This window comes from Lutjanus erythropterus, chromosome 16 (assembly GCF_056507025.1).
Source record: "Lutjanus erythropterus isolate fLutEry1 chromosome 16, fLutEry1.hap2, whole genome shotgun sequence".
NCBI lineage: Eukaryota > Metazoa > Chordata > Actinopteri > Lutjaniformes > Lutjanidae > Lutjanus > Lutjanus erythropterus.
The window spans coordinates 244,823-265,934 of NC_139332.1; positions in this window are offsets into that span (position 1 = coordinate 244,823).

Genomic DNA, 21,112 nt, shown 5'->3' on the forward strand with positions numbered 1-21,112 from the left:
GAGGAAATGGCTCTTGAGTACAGCCGTCAGAGGGGGGATGATAATGAGTGGAAGGTGCCTAATGTGCTCAAGTTCCTGCAGAAGGAGGTTCAGAGCCGAGAGAGAGCGTTGCAGATGATGAGATCATATAACCAGAGAGGGAACCATTCTACTAACAAAACATGCAGCCAATCATACTCAGCCAGTGACATGAAACTAAAGAAACCAAGCATGACATCCACAGCTGCACTACACACTGCCAGCCAGAAGACACAAAACTGCCTGTTCTGTGATAGTACTGAACACAAATCTGAAAACTGTCCAGACCACCAGGTGTCAGCACGTAAAGAAAGGCTAAAGAAGCTTGGCAGGTGCTATGTGTGTTTGGCACCCAAACACATCGCAAGGTTCTGCAGGTTAAAGGGCATGTCATGTGCCACATGTGGAGGCAGACATCATGCAGCCATTTGTGAGAAAAATGAGGCACCCCCACCTGCTGTTTCTACCAACATGAACACTGTTATTTCTTCTGTAATTCCCCAAGCAGAAAAGGGCAAGCCTGATAATGAGAACACTGTGTTGCTGCAAACCGCCAAGGCATGGGTTGTAGGGCCAACAAGCAGGAAGATGGTCCGCTGCTTGCTAGATGGAGGCAGCCAGGGGAGTTTTGTGCATGAGAATGTGGTGAAGGCACTGCAGCTACCTGTCATCAAACAAGGAACAATCACCCTTCACACATTTGGCTCCTCTGCTCCAACGACGGTGAAGCGCAATATAGTGAAGCTCAGCTTGGAGAATGTCTGGGATAAACAGCAGAGCATTGAAATAGAAGCAGTTGTGACCCCTAAAGTGTGTACAGCATTGATGAAAGTCCCTGGTGAACATATTCAGAGGGAGATGAAAAGGAGGGGTCTCCAACTCGCAGACTTCACTGGAGATGACAAACCTGAACTTTCTGTGCTAATTGGCTCAGACTACTACTGGCAGATAGTATCCGGCCGAGTAGAAACACTGACAGAGAGCCTGGTGGCACTAGAAAGCACCTTCGGATGGGCAGTACAGGGCCCAGTAGCAGTGTCCAGCATGACAGAGACAACATGTATGCACCTTCAGCTCAGTGAGAATGTGCAGCTTGACAAACAGCTGCATGCATTCTGGGAGCTTGAGTCCCTGGGCATCACAAGTGAGAAGTCTGAGAGCCCAGAGGATGCAGAAGCATTGCAGCGGTTTGAGGAAACCTCCATATTCAAGGATGGGCGTTACCAAGTGGAGATGCCATGGCGACAGAACCATCCTCCACTTCGAGACAATTATCGCATTGCAAAAAGGAGGCTGGAGAGCTTGAAAGGGAAACTAAGGAAGGATGTCACGCTCTACAGCAGATACAATGAAGTAGTGGAGGACTACTTAAAACAAGGAATGGCTGAGGATGTGCCAATGGAGCATACATCACCACCAAGCAGTGAGACATATTACTTACCTCATCACGCTGTACTGAGGGAGGACAAAGTGACAACAAAACTGCGGGTTGTGTTTGATGCTTCATCCCACGAAGATGGAAGTCCCTCCCTAAATGATTGTCTCTTAACAGGTCCTAACCTGAATCCAGATCTGTTGAGTGTTTTGATCAAGTTCAGACTACATGAAATTGCATACATGGCAGACATCAAGAAAGCATTTCTGCAGATCTCACTCTCACAAAGAGACCGGGATGCTGTAAGATTTCTGTGGTTCACAGGCCCACCCACAGAGGACAAGGATGAGAAGCTGCGCATACTCAGAATGACAAGAGTGGTGTTTGGAGCTTCATCAAGCCCATTCCTACTGGCAGCTACCATAAGGAAGCATTTGAGACAATATGAGTTAGAACACCCACAAGTGGTGGAAATCATTAGCTCCTCCTTGTATGTGGATGACTTTATTTCAAGTGCAAGTGAGGTGACAGAGGCCCATGCAGTGACAACTACAGCTAAGAACATTATGTCTGCCGCAGGCATGGAGTTATGTAAATGGATGACAAACTCTCCTGAGCTCAAAGAAAAATGGCAGGAAAGCTTGATGGATTGCACTGCACAACCAGAAACATGCGGGTCAGTGCTGAAGGTTTTGGGCTTGGTGTGGAGACCAGTCACTGATGATTTTGTGTTCGACCTCAGCAGGCTGCTTGATATTCTGAAAGAAAGACAGAATACAAAACGAAGTGTTCTGCAGTCTTCTGCTCGCATTTTTGACCCTCTGGGATTCTTGACCCCCTTCACCATCAGAATAAAGTGCTTGTTCCAGGAGATGTGGGAGAGAGGGCTCAAGTGGGACGAGGAATTGCCACCCGATTTGACAAAAAAAGTGGCAACAGTGGTGTTCAGAGCTCCCTCAATTGCACCAGCTGTCAATCCCACGGTGGTACAAAACACACATGCATCAGAATGGTCATGATTTAAAACTACATGTATTCTGTGACTCAAGTGAAAGGGCTTACAGTGCAGTTGCTTATCTGCAGGGAGAAACAAAGGATGGAGAAGTGACCATAAGCTTGGTTGCATCCAAGTCCAGAGTGGCTCCACTCAAAAGGATGACACTGCCACGTCTGGAGCTGATAGGAGCTGTAATAGCGGCCAGTCTGGGGAGCACCCTCATGAAAGCACTGCAACTAGACAAGACACAGCTCAGACTATGGACAGACTCAATGATAGTGCTACACTGGATTCACAGTTCTGCTCACAAGTGGAAACAGTTTGTCGCAAACAGAGTGACGGACATCCAGTCTTTAACTGACCCACAGTCATGGTCCCACTGCAAAGGGAAAATGAACCCAGCTGACCTTCCCACCAGAGGCCTAACAGTGCAGGAGCTAAAGCAGAGCGTATTGTGGTGGAATGGACCTTGTGTTCTGATGTCACCTGATCAGTTGGAAAGCAATCAGGACGATGTTCAAGACGACGAGGCAAACTCTGAACTCAGATCAAAATACTAGATTGCTGTACAGGTTGTTAATCAAGACACAGATTTCTTAAAACCTGTGTTATGTCTAGAGAAGTACAGTAAACTAAAAACAGTGCTCAGAGTGACGGCCTGGGTGAAGAGGTTTATTACCAACACCCGCTCAAGCACAAAATTAAGGGGTGAACTGACAGCAGAAGAGCTGAATGAAGCAGGGAAGAAAAAAACGTTTCAGCTCAGAAATTGATCTGCTGAAGGCAGGAAAATGCCCCGACACTGACTCCAGAATAAGAGAGCTAAAACCATTTCTGGATGAAGATGAGTTGCTCAGTGTGGGAGGAAGGCTCCAGCATTCTGACCTTTCTTACAGAGAAAAGCACCCATGGATTCTGCCCAACGACCACAGATATACAGAAATGTTGGTGCAGTATCAACATGAGAACATAATGCATGCAGGGGTACGAGACACTTTAGTGCGAACTAGAGAGAAATATTGGATTTTGAGGGCACGGCAGGTAGTCAAGAGAGTTGTGTCAAGATGTGTACTTTGTAAAAAATTCAAGGCAAGGGCGGGACAACAGACTACTGCACCACTGCCAAGGGACAGAATAACAGAGTCACCACCATTTGAGATCACAGGTGTAGACTTCGCAGGGCCACTCTATGTGAAGTCACAGAGCTCCATGACAAAGTCATACATAGCACTGTTCACTTGTGCTGTAACCAGAGCAGTGCACTTAGAGCTGGTCTCAGATCTATCCACTGAGAATTTTCTGCTAGCTCAGATAGCTAAGATTCATCTCAAGAAGAGGATTATGCAAGGTGATCTACTCAGATAACGCCAAGACTTTCAAGAGAGCTGATCAGGATTTGAAGGAGCTCTGGAAAGGCATCAAAGACCCTCAGCTACAGGAGTTCTTCTCAGAGAAGGGCATCACCTGGCGGTTCATCGCTGAAAGAGCAGCCTGGTGGGGCGGATTCTGGGAAAGGCTTGTAAGGCCACTTACTTACGTGCACAATGATGTGGATGAGCCACAGCCACTGTCACCTGCACACTTCCTGGTGGGTCAGAGACTGACCTCCCTGCCCCCTAAGCCATTTCCAGCTGACATTAACCATCAAACAGGAAGCAAGGAGGAGATGACATGTAGGTGGCGATACAGACAGAGACTTATGACCAACTTCTGGAACAGATGGCGGAGAGAATATTTGCTGGATTTGAAGTCAGCACATCGCTGTGACACCCCACAGCCTTCTCTGCTGAAGGTGGGGGATGTTGCGCTCATCGGAGAGGATAACACACCAAGGCAGAGCTGGAGGCTAGGAAGAATTGAGGAACTGTTTCCAGGTCGTGATGGCCTCGTGAGGTCATGTGCAGTTCGCACAAGTTCAGGGACTGTTCTGCGGAGACCTATCCAGCTGTTGTATCCTTTGGAAATTTAGATAAACTATAGTTTATCGGGGGGGAGGATGTTGAGAATTTATTTTGAGGGAATATATTATTTGTAAGGATTAATAAATTAAAATATAAGTTACTGTTAATATTCATAAACAGTTAGAATGTAGTTTAATAAGGGACTGCATTTTTTCAGTTCATTTGATTGAGACTTAGATGTAATGGACTTCAGTACCCAGGATGCTCTAGGAAAAAGTGTGGACGCGACGTGATGACATCATTGTTGTTGTTGCTAGGCAGCCATGCTGTGCCTCTCGTGTAGCGCACGCTAAATGTATGTTTCCTTTTTTTTTTATTCACTAAAGAACGTCTAATTTGAATCAAGAGTCTCGCTTCGTCATTTTTTAGTAATAAGTTGAATCTGCAACAGGGGAAACCTTTTACTAACAAAGCCTGGGAAGATAAAGGTATTACAACAAGATATTAATGGGGCAAGCACAATCCTTAAGTTCCATACAATATTGACAAACATTCTCTTTTAGGGTCAGTTTGTTAAGCCTATAAAGTTCAGTGGGAATCAGCCTTACAAGAACATCCTATTTTAAGTTGGATACAGTGTGCTCCAGATGAATAGTGGCTTATATATATGACAAATTAAACTTGCTTGGCTTGGGGGAGAGACATAGCTGAGGTGGAACAAGAACTGAAATGGGTTGTAATTTGGAATAACGTTGCTGATGCCTCCTAAAACCCAAACCATCAGTATATATACATTTGAAATTTTGTCGTAGAGCATACCTTAAAGGGGACCTATTATATTCATTTTCGGGCCTTTGTATTTGATTTCTGGACTCCTATAGAGCAGCTACACACGATCGCCCGCACAGAAAGCTTTGTAGATCTTCAGGACGCTGTGCCTCTCGCTGCATCTCTTCCTTGTATTTTCTACGTACCGCGAAAACGGTCTGTGTAATTTACTCCACCCCCCCGGTCCTGCTCCATGTACGCCTCCCACCGAAGCCCACTCCATTGTGATTGGTCGCACTCCCGAGGACTTCCGAAGGGCTGGCGAGCGCTGCCGAGCCCGGCTACTGGCTAATCCAGCTTCGTACTGGCCCATGTTGACAAAACAGTCCCCTGTGACGTACCGTAGACAGACAAACACGGAGGTATTTTTCTTTTGCTGGCCGGGAAAAAGCAACTCTATCCACTTCTGCCTGGTGCTTGCCTCTTTAGGAAAGCTAAACAAAGGTAACTTTCCCTCACACCCGAACAAACATTTTCTGGGAGCCATTGCTCAACGTGCTAACACTGTGAAATCGTTGTAGACAGCAGAGCAGCGCACAGCGATGTAACTTCTGAAGCAGAGCGGGGGAGCGGGCAGGCCTAGAGCATATGCCTGGGTATGACCATATAAGTAAGTCTGGCACACATTAACATCAATGTTACTACACCGTTAAAAAAGACAGTAAAACACAGCATGCAGAGCCATCCAAAACAGCTTGCAGGGCTCACTTCCAAATGCATGAACCTCATTATTTGACGCTTTGGAATCGTTTAACACGAGTATCCGACATTGTGACAACATTTATAGGTCAAAAAAGAGGAAAAGCATAATAGTTCCCCTTTAAACCGAGAATTAGGCATCAAATAGGACTAGCCCCTGACCCATACTGTTCTTTCTGTTCCCACAGAACTGTTGGCTCCTTTATTCATGTTGTATGAAAATGTGCAGGGATTCTAGATTTCTGGGCAAAAGTTGTTAATACCCTGGCAGGACTAATTGGGGTGGTATTACCAATGCTGTACATCCTGCTGTACATCTTCTAAATGACGATTCCTGTCTCTTATTTCTCTTTTTCTAATTCTAACAACATCTTGAGATTTAATTTTGTCTTTCTCCTGCCATCATCATTACTGAGTTTTGTTGGAATGAAAGAGGGAGTACTTGCTTGGGCTTGTTACAGAGTGCCTGGATGACGCATTTCTGCTTTTGCATCAATCACAGTTAAGAGTGGGTACTGTACTTGGTTTCCTTCTGTGAGGAACACAGCATGGGGACAGTCGCATTTTAGAAAAGAAGAAACAACAACAGCTGACTTCAAAGTAATGACAACCTTTCTAGAAATGTGGTACAATCGTACAAGAGTACGATATTTGTTTCCAGAAAAACAAATACTCAAATAAAGTACAGTACTCAAGTAAATGTACTTTCTTACTGTCCGCCCCTGCATATATGGAGTGGATGATTTTGTACTGTAAATACTTACAGTGTGCAAGATTTATGCAGGATCTGCTACTGTCTCTAAAGACTGGAACGGTTTGTAGACTGCAAAGCAGTGCAGTCAAGAGTACAATTATTGAAAAGTCATTCATCGGTAGATGTGTTCTGAACATGTGCCTCCTTGAACCTGCTGTAAGTGCCAGTGGGTAATGGGTACTTGCTTCTGATAGCAGTGATGATCCAGCTTGGCAGCACTCTTCTGTTACCATAAACAAGACATTCTCCTCTGACAGCCCACTCCAGCACCACATGATAGGCTGCAAGTCTGTACTGGCTGGACGAAAGGAAAGGGTTAAGATGATTTAGAAATGTCTGAGGGCAAACTAATGCATGCAACAGAAAAGGCGCATCTGTCAAATAATTCTAGGTACAGATATTACATGCATGAAGACATATTATTTATACTTACTCAATGGATAGTTGACCATTTGGTCGATGTGGTTTTGGTTGCCTCCAATTTATTTTGGGCACATGAAAGAAGGTATCCAGCACTGCCCTGCTGGTCAGAGGGCGGAAATCCTGTAAGGTGGTGTGGTGGAAAATCTGAAAATTAAGACAGACACCAATGACCAAGATTGTCTTTCTGGTGTTTTAATCGAGCTTTGCAAAGGATCAGTACACAGTCACACTCAAAGTGAAAAAGGAACTGATAATGAGTCAAGAATGTAAATCTGTTTTACAGGGTTAGGAGATGAAGGAGGTTGGGTCAGGATGAACCTGAAGTGCTTATCGGGAGAGTCGGGATGTGATTGTGTTATCAGAAGTTGTTCTTCCAAAGAGAGAACTGTGTGTTCAAGGACGAGTAACCAGTTAGTGCCTGACAGAACATCAGAAATAACTAAGAGGAACAACAGTGACCAGTTTGGTGAATAATTTTCCCACCACAGTGGTTACACAGCGTTGACTAATTTCTCTATCATCCCTGGACACATCAAGACCATAAATACTGGGCAACAGGTCCCACTTGTTACAACACAGACATTCTTCCTCTGTGGGCATAGAGTCACAGCATTCACAGGAGCACAACCAGTCTTCACAGATTCACAGACATGCAACAGCTGCTTCATCCTCGTCTGCCCGTTGCCCCTCTCTCTCTATCCTCATCCGCTCTTTCTTTGTAGGAACTCAAACTCCTCATCCGTATACTCGGGCTCAAGTAAGTACTGGCAGCCACTGAAATCAAAGGTATAATAATATAATAATATAATAATATTTAGCCATGACACTTCAATCGGCCTAGTAAACTCTCACCTGTACTATGGGACAACCAACTGACTTTTACAAGTCATGGCTTCTCTGTTTTTTTCCAGTAACAAGCAAAGATCCCGTGAGATTTTGTTACACACAGACCAGAGCAAGTGAAGGGTAAGACAGACGCTTCGCATGCTGTTGACAGATAAAACTGGCGATCTGAGCAGGTTTGTGGTGAAAAAAAGCACTTTCAATGCAACTTTGCATTTGTCCAATGTATACTGTTGTACTTATTTTGCAGCTGCCAGCTGTATCTGCCTCCCTCAATACTGGAATACTCGAAAAGTTGTCCTTTAATACTCACTTGTAATTACACCATATCTAGATGGAGACAACATTCTATGAAATTTACTGACCATTCTATGGCCATTATCACTAAAGGCTAAAACACACTGGGCCACGCTGCATCACTCTCGTCCAAGACACTGTGCTTGGAATATATCTCGACCTCAGCATCTCTGACCCCCCATCTTTGCCCTCAAGCTAGCGTGTGTTGTCAGACTGAGCTCCTGTCTGTGCAGGAGAGCAGAGACAGTGGTCTGAAGAAGTGTGTGTGTTAAAGTGATAGTTCACCCAAAAATGAAATTTCACTCATGCCATTTACACCATGTTTTTAGCCTAAATGTCATCTGTAGCCTCTCAGCCCGGAACTATGCACACACCTGAAGCAGGTACACAAGCTCTTGCCCAAGTGGTGTAGCTGCAGCAAAGAAATGATGTTCCTCTTCTATATCAGTCCTTGGACATTTTCTTCTTGGTTGAGAGTTTGCAAAGTCAACTGTACGCATAACAAGTCACTATTTCTGAGAAGATCTCGCTCTGTCTGAGTTGCTTCCAGGTAGCATGTAAACACAGGTATGAAAGTATCGCAAGACCTTGTATATCTCATGTTGCGTTGCTTGGGCAAGAGCTTGTGTACCCACTTTAGGCGTGTGCAAGCAACTCCGGTCTGAGAGGTTACAGTTGACATTTAGTCTAAAAATATGGCGTCTTTTTGGGTCAAATTTTAAGGTTGCAGCTTACAGACACTTGGGTTACACCACACAAAGAGTATGGAGACATTTTGTGGGGTTTTTTGTGTTCTTTTTCTACATTTTAAAACTGGTCACCATTCACTACAATTGTACTAAGTTTGGCCGCAACACTGTTTTCCACTGAAGCTCCAGGAGTGTTTTGTGAACTGGAGATCTTCACCCATCCTCACATCAGCACAGGGATGAGTAGATATCAGGAGAAATTTAATTTGTGGGTAAACTATCACCTTAGGCTCTCAATACTTTCTAACCTCTAAATGAATGACTGTGGATTCAAGTTTAGTTTCTCAACTGTGATGCTGTTTATACTTTTAGGTCACTGCTTTATTTTACCATTTCTTTATATTCGCTTAAGAAGTAATGGCAATGCTTCAATTTGTGTTCAACATTGTAGAGAAAGGCTATGTAGCAGTAGGTTTGGGGCAAAAATACACGCATATGTGTAAAGCCATTGATGGAATTGTACTTTTGGAATTGGTTCTTAAGTGGGTTAACAGGGTGTCAAGGCCCATCCCTTATCTTGGGGCTCTCGAGTTGCTTACCTGGTAGTGCACATGCCCCATATGCAACACTAAAGTCCTTACTGCATAGCCCCTGGTGCATAGCCCCCTCTTCTGTGCTTTGTTCTTGCTACATGCCACAGCTTGTCCTGTTATTGAAAAAAAAGAAAATTATCATATTACATATGTGAGAGTGCTGTTTGTGGACTACAGTTCAGGGTGTAACACCATAGGGCCCTTCAGGCTCATCAGCAAGTTAAAGAATCTGGGCCTGAACAGGTGATGGGTACCTCCCTCACCCGCTATGTGGTGTGTGTGCATGAGTGTGTGTACATGTGTGCATCTTTGTAGGGGTAAAACTATATGAGTTAGTGGTCCTCATTGCATGTTTGCATTCACTCTGCTTCATGTGGATGTGAACCACAGAAATACAATGTGAGCTTAATGCTGATGTAGGTAAGTTCAAAGCCACTCGATAACATCAATCACACGTGCACTCCGTGTAATGCATACATGTGTATCAAGGACCCAGGTGCAGAGAAAACAAAAACCAAGTCGGGAAAAGTTTGAGTCTGTGACTTCAGACGCATTAAATTTACACATGGGAATCAATAGTGGAATTGGAAATCTCAATTCTTAATGATTCTGGAGTAATCGTAATTTTGGAACTGGTTCTAAAGTAAAACCGGGTCTTGATGCCCATCCCTAATAGCTACTGCTATATTTTGTAAGCTACTTTTACAGTATGGCTTACAATTTATTCAAAAGATATTATCTTAACCCTTGTGCATTCCTTAATAAGTACAGCACATATTAGGGATGCACCGATCGACCAGAACCGGCCGGTTTTCAGCATGACCTGCCCTGACCGGTGACCGGCCGGTCAGCGTCACATATCTGATTCTGTGCCCGTCATTGTCACACACGAGTTCTGCACGATGGTCACGTCATGTACGCAGCAGACAAACTGACCGCTGATAACAGCTACACACACAGAGAGAGTCAGAGAGACAGAGAGAGAGAGAGAGAGAGAGAGAGAGAGAGAGAGAGAGAGAGAGAGAGAGAGAGAGACTTTGTGTGTGTGTAAACTCATGGACTCTCAGACTTTGTGTTTTTCTGTTTTTCTTGCACCTGTGTCCTTCATGCAGCTGTCTGTTTACATGAATGAGATGAATGAGTGAATGTTTGACTGTGGATTATTGAGGGACTTTGAACTTTACTACAAGTAAAGCTCAAAGCTCACATTTAATTTCTCTAAGTCCACATTCACATCAAGTATAGTTTACAGCAGACATACAAAAACAACTTTGAAGACTGCAGGATGAGAGCCAAAAAAAACCCCAAACATGCTTTTATGCTCCAATGGCAATGGGATCAAAAATCGCAGTTTTGCCACTAGTCAAGGGGACAAAAATATCTTCTGGATGTAAATTGGGGAGCATTTTCATTACACTGTTTATTTTAGAGATATCATAGCATATGAAGTTTAAGTGTCTAAATTAACACAAAAATACACAACATGACCAAAGTGTATGCAATATGCTTTAACACAGCCAAAATGATGGAAAAATTAAAATCCAAAAGGACAAAAATGTCCACGGGTGTTATTGAGGGTTAAATAGTGTTCATAATTACACCATGTCTTAATAGGGGCTAGGGCTGAACAAATTTTAAGAAATATCTAGTTGCAATTATTTTGATTGATTTTGCTATTGCAATAGGATTTGTAATATTGGAGGAAAGGATATTTTTTACATTATTCTCAGTTGAAAAACACATTAAAATGATTATGGTGTGTTATTTTCAGGGATCTGCACTAAACTAGAGAATGATGTGTTGGCCAGTACACCTCTGCAGCACCACAATATTTATTTAAAATGGTATTTTGACCTTAATTTTGCCTTTAAAAAATGTTGTGCATCCTGTGATTTGAAAATTGCAGCAGAACATATTGAAATTGTGACAAAATTTTGATTAATTGTTCAGCCCTAATAGAGACTAAATTCTATCTGTCCTATTTTTTGGATCAACCAATCACACCTTTTAAAAGAATAAGTCATACCCAGCAACAGCGTCAACCACACCTCCTCACCAAGATAAAAATTTCTGTCCCTCCTCCTTTTTTTTTCATTTTTTAGAATGTTTGTGAGTACCGCTCCAGATATTCAGAGGAGAGATACATGGCTTTCACTGAGATGTTGCAAAGGTCAGACTTTAAATAGAGTGGAATTGGCCATGGACACTGCAATCAACACAATTCTAATCATACAGTTGGTCTAATCATGTTGGTTGGTTAATGGTTTAATAATTTGTGTATCAATTACTTTGTGGCTGATCAGGTTAATTATCAGCTAATTATTGTCAGTTTCTAACTGCAGTATGCAATAAATGGTTGCCCTTTGTGTGTTTACCTGTCACTCACTACTGAAGGTACACAACACAACAAAAAGAACTGATACTTTTATACTAGTGAAACATAAAATTAGCTTTTAAATTGTCTGATTGACTGCATTTATTCATTGGTTTGATTAATGGTTTACAGTCTAATAATGGGTGTTTGTGTTGGTTATTTACAGTAGCTCATCTAGCTAATTATCAGCTAAAACTGTTTCATCTATATACAGTGTAATTACCACCTACTGTTTGTGCACTTTTGTGCCCTACAATGTGGCCAGAAAGCCCCAATAAATTTGAATTCATCATAGTCCAAAGTGACTTCTCCTAAAAATGACCTCATTCTAGGCCTGAGTATATGTTGCCAATAGCCTGTTCTGACAAAGAAAGAACCAATATTTTTATAGTCATACTTAAGCTACATCACATGGAAGCAGCTTACCTTAATGGTGATAACACACTTGCCACTCTGTATTTTACACGCAGCAGCAAATTCCTGGAACATAAGTATGCACAGTGAGTGTTATAGTCAAAAACATGGTGACACAAAACATTGTGTGGCAAAAACATAATATAGGGTGAGTAATTCCTCTGGAATTAAACAAAAAAAAAAACATTCAAAAACCACAGAGAAATAACTTGATGCTTTAGTCCCACTGACACATTTGGCACGAATGTAACGAGTTCTGGCAAAGGACAAACCCATCCTTACTTTGTGATCACGTCATGAAATTTTTGAATTGATACAGAAAAGTATAGTATAGTAATTTGAATGTATTTTTTGTTGGTTCTGTTTTGTCATGTGAGCTTGTCTTTTATGTGATACAGAACAGGAATTAACTGTAAAGCAGAGTTAAGTGAGTCAGGGCTGTTTAATTTGAACTGATTTTATTACTTCATTTTCAATTTGTTCCTGCACAATAATAAATGAAACAAAAGTGAAAAATGTTATGTTATTGTTTTTTATGCCTTCACAAAGGAATAAAAATATTTGTGCAGCATTGCGCATAATTTATATAAGATGAGATAAGTACTTTAACTTTTAACTTTTTTAAGCCAATCATGCAATTAACTAATCAGAAATTAAAAGCAGGTGCGGCACCAGCGCAAGCAGTGGTAGCATGACGAGGAAGAGAAGGAAACACGGATGTTCTGATACCAGCCCGAGTCTCTTGCAAAACGCATTTTCATCCAGTGAGTCATTAAATCAACATTATTACTCCCTTACTCGAATTGAGAATTGTAACACCGGTACCTCCGTCCCCTCACTTTCTTCACTTCGGATCCACATACACTAATATCAGGCATGCCCTTGTCCATAATTTCTGGGTGTTAACTGGGTATCACGGACACTTACCCTCCCTGCGCCTCAACTTTGAGACTTTGACTTTGAGATTCACTGACAAACAGGGTGAAATAATGTGTGAAAAGAGGAACGTAGCGTTGAGCCTCAGCACAACTTATAATGAGAACTACTAAGCTGGGTTAGTGTTATGGTTAAATTAGCTAACGTTAACTACCATCCAGCCTAAAATGCCACAGTTGCCCTTGAACCGTCAAAATAATTTCTCTTCAAATAGCAAACTGTTACTAGCTGACATGACTCTACATTAATGTTAGCTAGCTAACATTATACCAATCACCAGCACAAAGACTTATTTATCATTTAACTAATTTTAAACTTACTTCACTTTATTGTGCGGAGTTTTCCACCTCGAGTTTCTGGTCGGTCGGTCAGTCCCCTGATTTAATTACTGCCTGTTGTCGTCAACCCGGTATGCTACATTCAGAGGGCCCCGGAAATGGGAACGCTACAATTTATGAATATAACACAAGGCAGCTAGAAGATCAAACAACAAATACTGTCAGTCTAAAGACCCTGCTCAGTATTTTAAAATACGCAAATTTACTTAAATAAAAAGAGAAAACAGTATCTCTATGAAAAAAAAAGAAAAGAAGTAAAGAAGTTTAATATTAAGGATTTTCAGATTCAAAAGTAGGACATCATAGTTCCTACTTGGGTTTCTTGTCCCAAGAAGAAATTTGTCTTCCCCTGCCTTTTCTGTCTCTTTGTCATGACAAAAATTGCATTTTAATTATTTTCGGCGCGATGTCATAAGAAAATTACCAAAAAGCTATCAATGTCAATTTTTTTTTATCATTCATCAAAACAGGGTTGGGCAACAAAATGAGACTTCATCCATGCTACATCCACATACAACAAATATAAACAGATATGATCTGATGAGTATTTTCTCAAATGTCTGACATTTCATATGATATGATTATTCATTCATTTTCTGTAACCGCTTATTCTGGATCGGGTCGCGGGGGCTGGAGCCTATCCCAGCTGACATTGGGTGAGAGGTGGGGTACACCATAGACAACATAGAGACAGACACACTCACACCTACAGAAAATTTAGAGTCACCAATTAACCTAGCATGCATGTCTTTGGACTGCGGGAGGAAGCCGAAGAACCCGGAGAGAACCCACGCAGACACGGGGAGAACATGCAAACTCCACACAGAAAGGCCCAAATCATTTCAGCATTTAGTGTGAAGGCCTGTCCTTAAATTCTGTCATGATATAACACTTTACAAATACCAATCTGAAGCAGAGGGCCATCAGAAAGTACTTTCAGTGTTATTTCTGAATGGTATCATTGTGGGACAAGTCCTTAAAAATACCTACTGTGAATGGCAACAGGTGTCCTGTCCAATAAAGGCTAAATGCCCCCCCCCCCAAAAAAAAGTCAAACCAGAATGTTGTGGGAAAAGTGTCTGTTCATGGAACATCCAGTGCTGAAGGTGCAGAATGGTGTGACCAGATCTCTGTGCCATCATTCACTGCCCAGCTCTGTCTGGTCTCACAATGGACTCTGCTTGACAGGAAGTTGAAGTGATTGGGGATATGCCTGATCTTTTGGTAGACTGTATGTGTCTTGACCAAACTGCACATGCCCATTGCTGTCTCCAGTTAGATGGATGATGTCTACTGTTGGCTCTGAAATCAAAGACAGGTGAATTGGCAGTTGCAGGAACTATTAAATATAAAGCCAATATCTCAAAAAAAGTGAGAACTTTTAATTGAATATTATGCTGAATGAGTGCAATGACTGCAAGCAGGGGGAAACTTCTGACGAAGCTCTGTCACAAGTGATCTCTTTAGATGTTGTTATGTTATTGAATTATTGATTTTTTGACCACTTTAGGGGAAAGGAAAACAGGCTTTACAGCTTTAACAGAACATTGGCCTATCACCACTTTAAAGTTGTAAGTGAAGCTGTAAGTGGTGAACATGAACAAACAGTTGCCCATTTACAGAGAAACTTAGGCATTCATTTGAATTCAGATTTGTGTCCACCTGACAAAGATCAATATTCACTTTATTTCTGTTCAGGTCTGCACCAGATTTTCTGCTGTTTGGTGCTGGGAAGGTACTGTACAGTGAATTTATCAGCCTTTTCACTGAAGACTGAACAGCTGCCTGCTGTTGCTGGAACCTCGGTTGATGATGTTGAGAGTGAGATCTGAATTTGCCATCTAGAAAATCAGAACAAATGGTTAAAAGAAGGTTAAAACGTGTTGGTGATGATTCTTTGTGATAATTGACTAATATGGATCAATGCACTTTTAACAAACAAGAAATTGTTGTGTAAGCAGCATTTTTTTAAAGAGTGATAAAAAATGCTGGGCACACAAGCTGCATAAAGTAGACTGTCTTCATAGAGGATTTTGGACACTACTTGAATAATGCTGCAACTACCTTGCTCACCAAAATGACCCTGTGTGTAAATAAGACAGCTCTGGAAATTTGGATTTGTTTGGAGAAGATATTTTTTCATTTTTCTACTTACTTGGAAATAGTCTATTTCCCCCAGCTTCCCAGGTAGGGATATATTTGACACATTTTACTGAAATTGCCCTCATCTCCGAGTCTTTTAGAAATCAATTTTCAGACACTTGAATCTTCTTTATTAAAACTTCTTCCAACAGCACAGCACAGCAGACAGAGCTGTGTTGGTAGACAGAAATAATAGAACTGGAGATCAATGATCCTTATTGATTATTACAGCTATTAATATCAAACACAAACTTCATTATAACTTAACCAAACAATAGTAACAGAGTAAATGGTAGTCATCTACTGTTTAATACAAATTTTAATACAGCTATCAAGGTAACTGCTGCCTGCCTTTTATTCCACCAAAATCCTTTTTTTTTGGTGTGTCTAGCAAAGTTTTGGCTGAAGTCCCAGATCTAATCCTCACTGTACGCCACTGATACAAGTTTTTATACTAAGAATTTTTCTGATCTCTCTTCTTCCTCCCTTCAACTTGTTATATGCTTTGTTGAGGTCAGTGCTTCCATCCACTTCTCAAGATTGTTTTGGCTATAATAGTTCATCTTTGCTCTGGACAGTTCTATAAGCACATACTCTATTAAAAAGCAATAGTTCAGCCAAAAATGAAAATTCACTCAATATCTACTCACCCCTGTGCTGATGTGAGGATGGGTGAGGATCTCCAGTTCGCAAAACACTCCCGGGTTTCAGCAGAAAACAGCCTTGCAGCCAAATCCAGTACAATTGAAGTGAAAATTTTAAAATGTAAAAAAAAAGAACAAAAACCACAAGATGTCTCCATACTGCTTTGTGTGGTGTAATCCAAGTGTCCGTAAGATGCGACATTAAAATTTGACCTAAAAAGACACCCTTTACACAATGTTTTTAGCCTAAATCTCAGCTGTAACCTCTCACAACAGAGCTACATGCACACGCCTGAAGTGGGTACATAAGCTCTCGCCTAAGCTGCACGACACAAGATATATGAGATCTCGCAATACCTTCACATCTCTGTTTACATGCTACCTGGAAGTGACTCAGACAACAGAGAGAGATCTGCTCAGAAATAGTGACTTGTTACGCATACAGTTGACTTCACAAACTTTCAACAAAGAACAAAATGTACAAGGCCTTCGACATAGAGGAGGAACATCATTTTGTTGCTGCAGCCATGGACTACAGAGCGAGAGCAACAGAAACCTTGTAGTGTAGTGTACAAAATCCTTTCCAGATTGAGAAAGGCCCGACTTATGTTTCAGGTGTACATGTGGCTCTGGTCTGAGAGGCTACAGTTGACATTTAGGGTAAAAACATGGCGTAAATGGCATCTTTTTGGGTCAGATTTTAATGTTGCAGTTTATAGACACTTGGATTACACAACACAAGCAGTATGGAGACGTTTTTTGTGTTTTGTTGTGTTTTATTTTATTTATTTATTTTTTTAATTTCAAAACTGGTCACCGGTCACTTCAATTGTACTGGATTTGGCTGTTTTCCACTGAAACCCCAGGAGTGTTTTGTGAACTGGAGATCTTCACTCATCCTCATATCAGCAAAGGGGTCAATAGATATTGAATGAAATTTCATTTTTTTGGGTGAACTATCACTTTAAAGAATGGTACAACTGATGGATTGATTATTTATTAGAAAATAACTATCTTACAGCAACCAACATTTTAGCAGCCATGGCTGCCAAAGGTAACAACCGCTTCTGAGTTAAGGGTCAGATGAATGATCATTCCTTAATATTAGAGATGGCAAACAATAAAAATTTATTTGTGTCATATTGGACAATTTTTGAGACACCCTTTCCCAGAATGTTCTGACTTCAAGACACTCCCAGACCATACGCATAAATGTATCTACCAAATTAACATTACATGACGTGCAATTCATCATACACAGATACTTTCATCAAATGTCTTTTCTTTGGTGCCTCGATGAACAGGTGCTATGGAAAAAAATACACACACAAAAAAAGAAATGCTGTCTTTTTTGACTGGTTGACCTTTTTTTTTTTTTTTTTTTTTATCAATTCCATGAGTGGATGAATGGAACACTGTAAACCTGAATAAGTTAGCAGTACTCTAGTACTTGCCTAACTAATAAACTCAAATGCTTGGGCTTATCAGGGCTTAAAAAATTGGAGTTTGTGTTACATGTAGTCTTTGATTACAGTGAAATAAAATGATTGATTATGCAACTCTGAATTTTCGTTCACCTTACTCACTGCAAGAGCTGAATAATGTTCAGTATGAAAACTAGGCGTGTCACAGTAAAATGCAGAAAAAGCAACAACAACAACATCAAAAACCCCAAATCAATAAAGTTTAGTTTCTTTTCATTTACTTTGAGCAGAGAGTAGTGCAATTTACTGGGAGGTGCTCAGACCGAGGACACACTGGTGTATCCCTTAATTGGGCAGTTTTGGCAATTTTCATCCTGCGTCATCAAGACCCACAAAGGGAGATCAAAGTCCAGTGACTGACAGAAGTTTCTGCAGCACTTGCACCTGCATGTTGTGAATAATGACACAAGCAAGTGGAAAGTGTGATGTGTGTATTACTGTGCAGATGACCATAATGCAAGCCAATAAATAGCCTAAGTAAACAAATAACACTGATCAGTTGCCTATATTAATTAGAAGATGGAAAAAGGAATATTAAATGATGATTAAAATCAGCATCAGAAAGAATACTACCAATAATCAGCCATTTCAATTTACAGATCTAACTGAATGCTGTCAGGTATCGAAATCTTTCTTAGATTTGTTTCTGTGAACATTCGTACCAGTCAGTTTGACCGCTGATACGGCTGTTATCAGCTCGTCATCAGTAACTGACGCCGCTTCAGACTAATGCCAAAAAAGGAACCAAGGATTTTTCATCTCACAGCTCTGTCTCCTCCGTCCTCACATCTCTGTCATGACCTCGCTGGGTGGAGCAAAGATGTGAGGAGAGGGAGCAAGTGGAGGAGATGAATTTACAGAATGAAAAGCATCCAATGTCCTTGTTTTGCTGCACCGTCTTCTTTGGCTGTTCTTTGTTTTAAATGGCAGTTGGCAAACAGCATTTTGGTGATTTAATGCCACCCGCTGGATTGGAGTGTTACTTCACTTGCCAGAATGACAATAGTGTGACTGAGTCGGTCAGAAAACAGATGTATTTGTTGTATTCATCATGCACATGCTGTGTACCGAACTGTGACGCCAGTACCACGATTTTGATGATGATCAGGAGTCAGACGAGTCCCAGTTTTCAAGGAGCAGTAAGTAATTCTGGAGGAAGACATTTGATTGTTAAGTCTCATTCCTTGGTCATCAAATACGGATACTTTGGGTTGATGGCTTGAGCTGAAACAAGAAGCCCAAGAAACCAAGACAACTCCACACCTTCACACTCCAGTGACTCCAACATGCAGAATCAACTTTCTGTGAAACAGCTCAGGGACCTCTGGCCCACTCTTCATATGCAGTCTGAGGTAATATGGTTAATCTCTCTCACCTGTTTTTCCTTTGTCAGTAATGTATGTCACATTATGCATAGTTTTATCTAATTTAATTAATCTTGAAATCATTGGTTTTACTGTGAATTTATTTATTTTGACTTTATAGATTTCTTTGCAATGAGATATTGAGTTTATGTAGTGACTTTTATGTTGCAATCATTACTAATACTGCTTTACAAACATTTAGCCATAATAAGAAAATGCTGTTCTAATCCTGTTCTGATTTTATTATTCTTTTTTAAATAAAACAATAATTTATCTTAGTGATTCACAAACCTAGAACTTAATGTACTTATTCTTTTCTGAAATGTAGCTGTATGTATGCAGCGTTCTAATGGTCACAAGAACCTGCCCTTGAACACCGAGTTTGATTACCACACCCCTCAACTGATGATCTTATTCAGACAAAGGGCTTCCAAAACTAGACAAAAACAAGATTTCACGTGCTATGGGTGATATATTCAAGTGCACGACCAGCAGGTGATTATGCATTTCACAGGTTAAATTTTTTGAATGTTTAATTTGATGGTTCAAATGAACTTTAATTCCACAATTGCTCCACTGCATAGTCCCCGTTTTTGCATGTCCATGCTCTTTCTCTGATTGCACCAGATAAATCAGCACAAGACGTGTGGACTTATTTTCTGATGCTGTAGTGGCCAGTTGGTTGGAACGGTTTGGCATTGGGCTTGATGAATAAATTTGTCACAGAATTTACACTATTTTTATCCTCTTAGGAACTTCATGACATCAAACACAAGGTGTACTGCTGTTCTCCTTGGCCTTCCTGTGTATCATGCGGTAAGTTTCAGTTAAGAAAAACCAGGCCCATTTTTTATTAATTCATTCATATTTTCATTTCTTTCTTTTTTTTTATAATTCAGGTTTTTATTTGAGTTTTTACTTGGTACATGACAATCGTACAGTGCTCTTTAACATTAAAGAACAGGGCTCTTATACATAAACATAAATGAAAGTATCAATGATATTACAAGGTGTGGAAGTTCCTAGAAAGAAAAACAAACAAAAAATAAATAAAATAAAATAAATATCAGAGGGAAGGAAATCAGCTGTCGTCCTACTGACTGACAGTAAAAGTAATGTAGGACCAAAATGGTTCCCATTCTGGCGCTGTGGTACCATCTCTATTATTCAACTTATAAAGCATACATTCATATGAAGCAGTCTTTATCATCATATTTACCCATTCTTTAAACGGTAAGGCTTTCAGAGTTTTCCAGTGTTTAAAGGGGACCTATTATACTCAATTTCGGGCCTTTGTATTTGATTTTGGACTCCTATAGAGCAGCTACACACGATCGCCCGCACAGAAACCTTTGTAGATCGTCAGGACGCTGTGCCTCTCGCTGCATCTCTTCCTTGTATTTTCTGCATCCCGCGAAAACGGTCTGTGTATTTTACTCCGCCCCCCGGCCCTCCTCCATTTACGCCTCCCGCCGAGCCCACTCCGCTGTGATTGGTCACACTCCCGAGGACTTCCGAAGGGCTGACAAGCGCTGCCGAGCTTGGCTACCGGCTAACCCAGCATCGTATTGGCCCGTGTTGACAAAACAGTCCCCTGTGAAGTGCCATAGACAGACAAACACGGAGGTATTTTTCCATTGCTGGCCGGGAAAAAGCAACTCTATCCACTTCTGCCTGGTGCTCGCCTCTTTAGGAAAGCTAAACAAAGTTAACTTTCCCTCACACCCGAACAATCATTTTTGGAAGCCATTGCTCAACGTACTAACACTGAAATCATTGTAGACAGCAGGGGGCTGCGCTACGAAGAAAGCTCAACACAGCCAGGCTTTCTCTGCATGACAAAGCCTAAAACTGCAATCAGAGATAACGGGTATCATGATGGTGGTTATCAACTCACTTTGTTAATCCAGGCTTTCGTCTTCAGACTCTGTGCGCATTCATATAAAAGGGGCGTTTGTTGCGTCATTTGACTCTTCTTCCACATGAAATGAAGCGATCG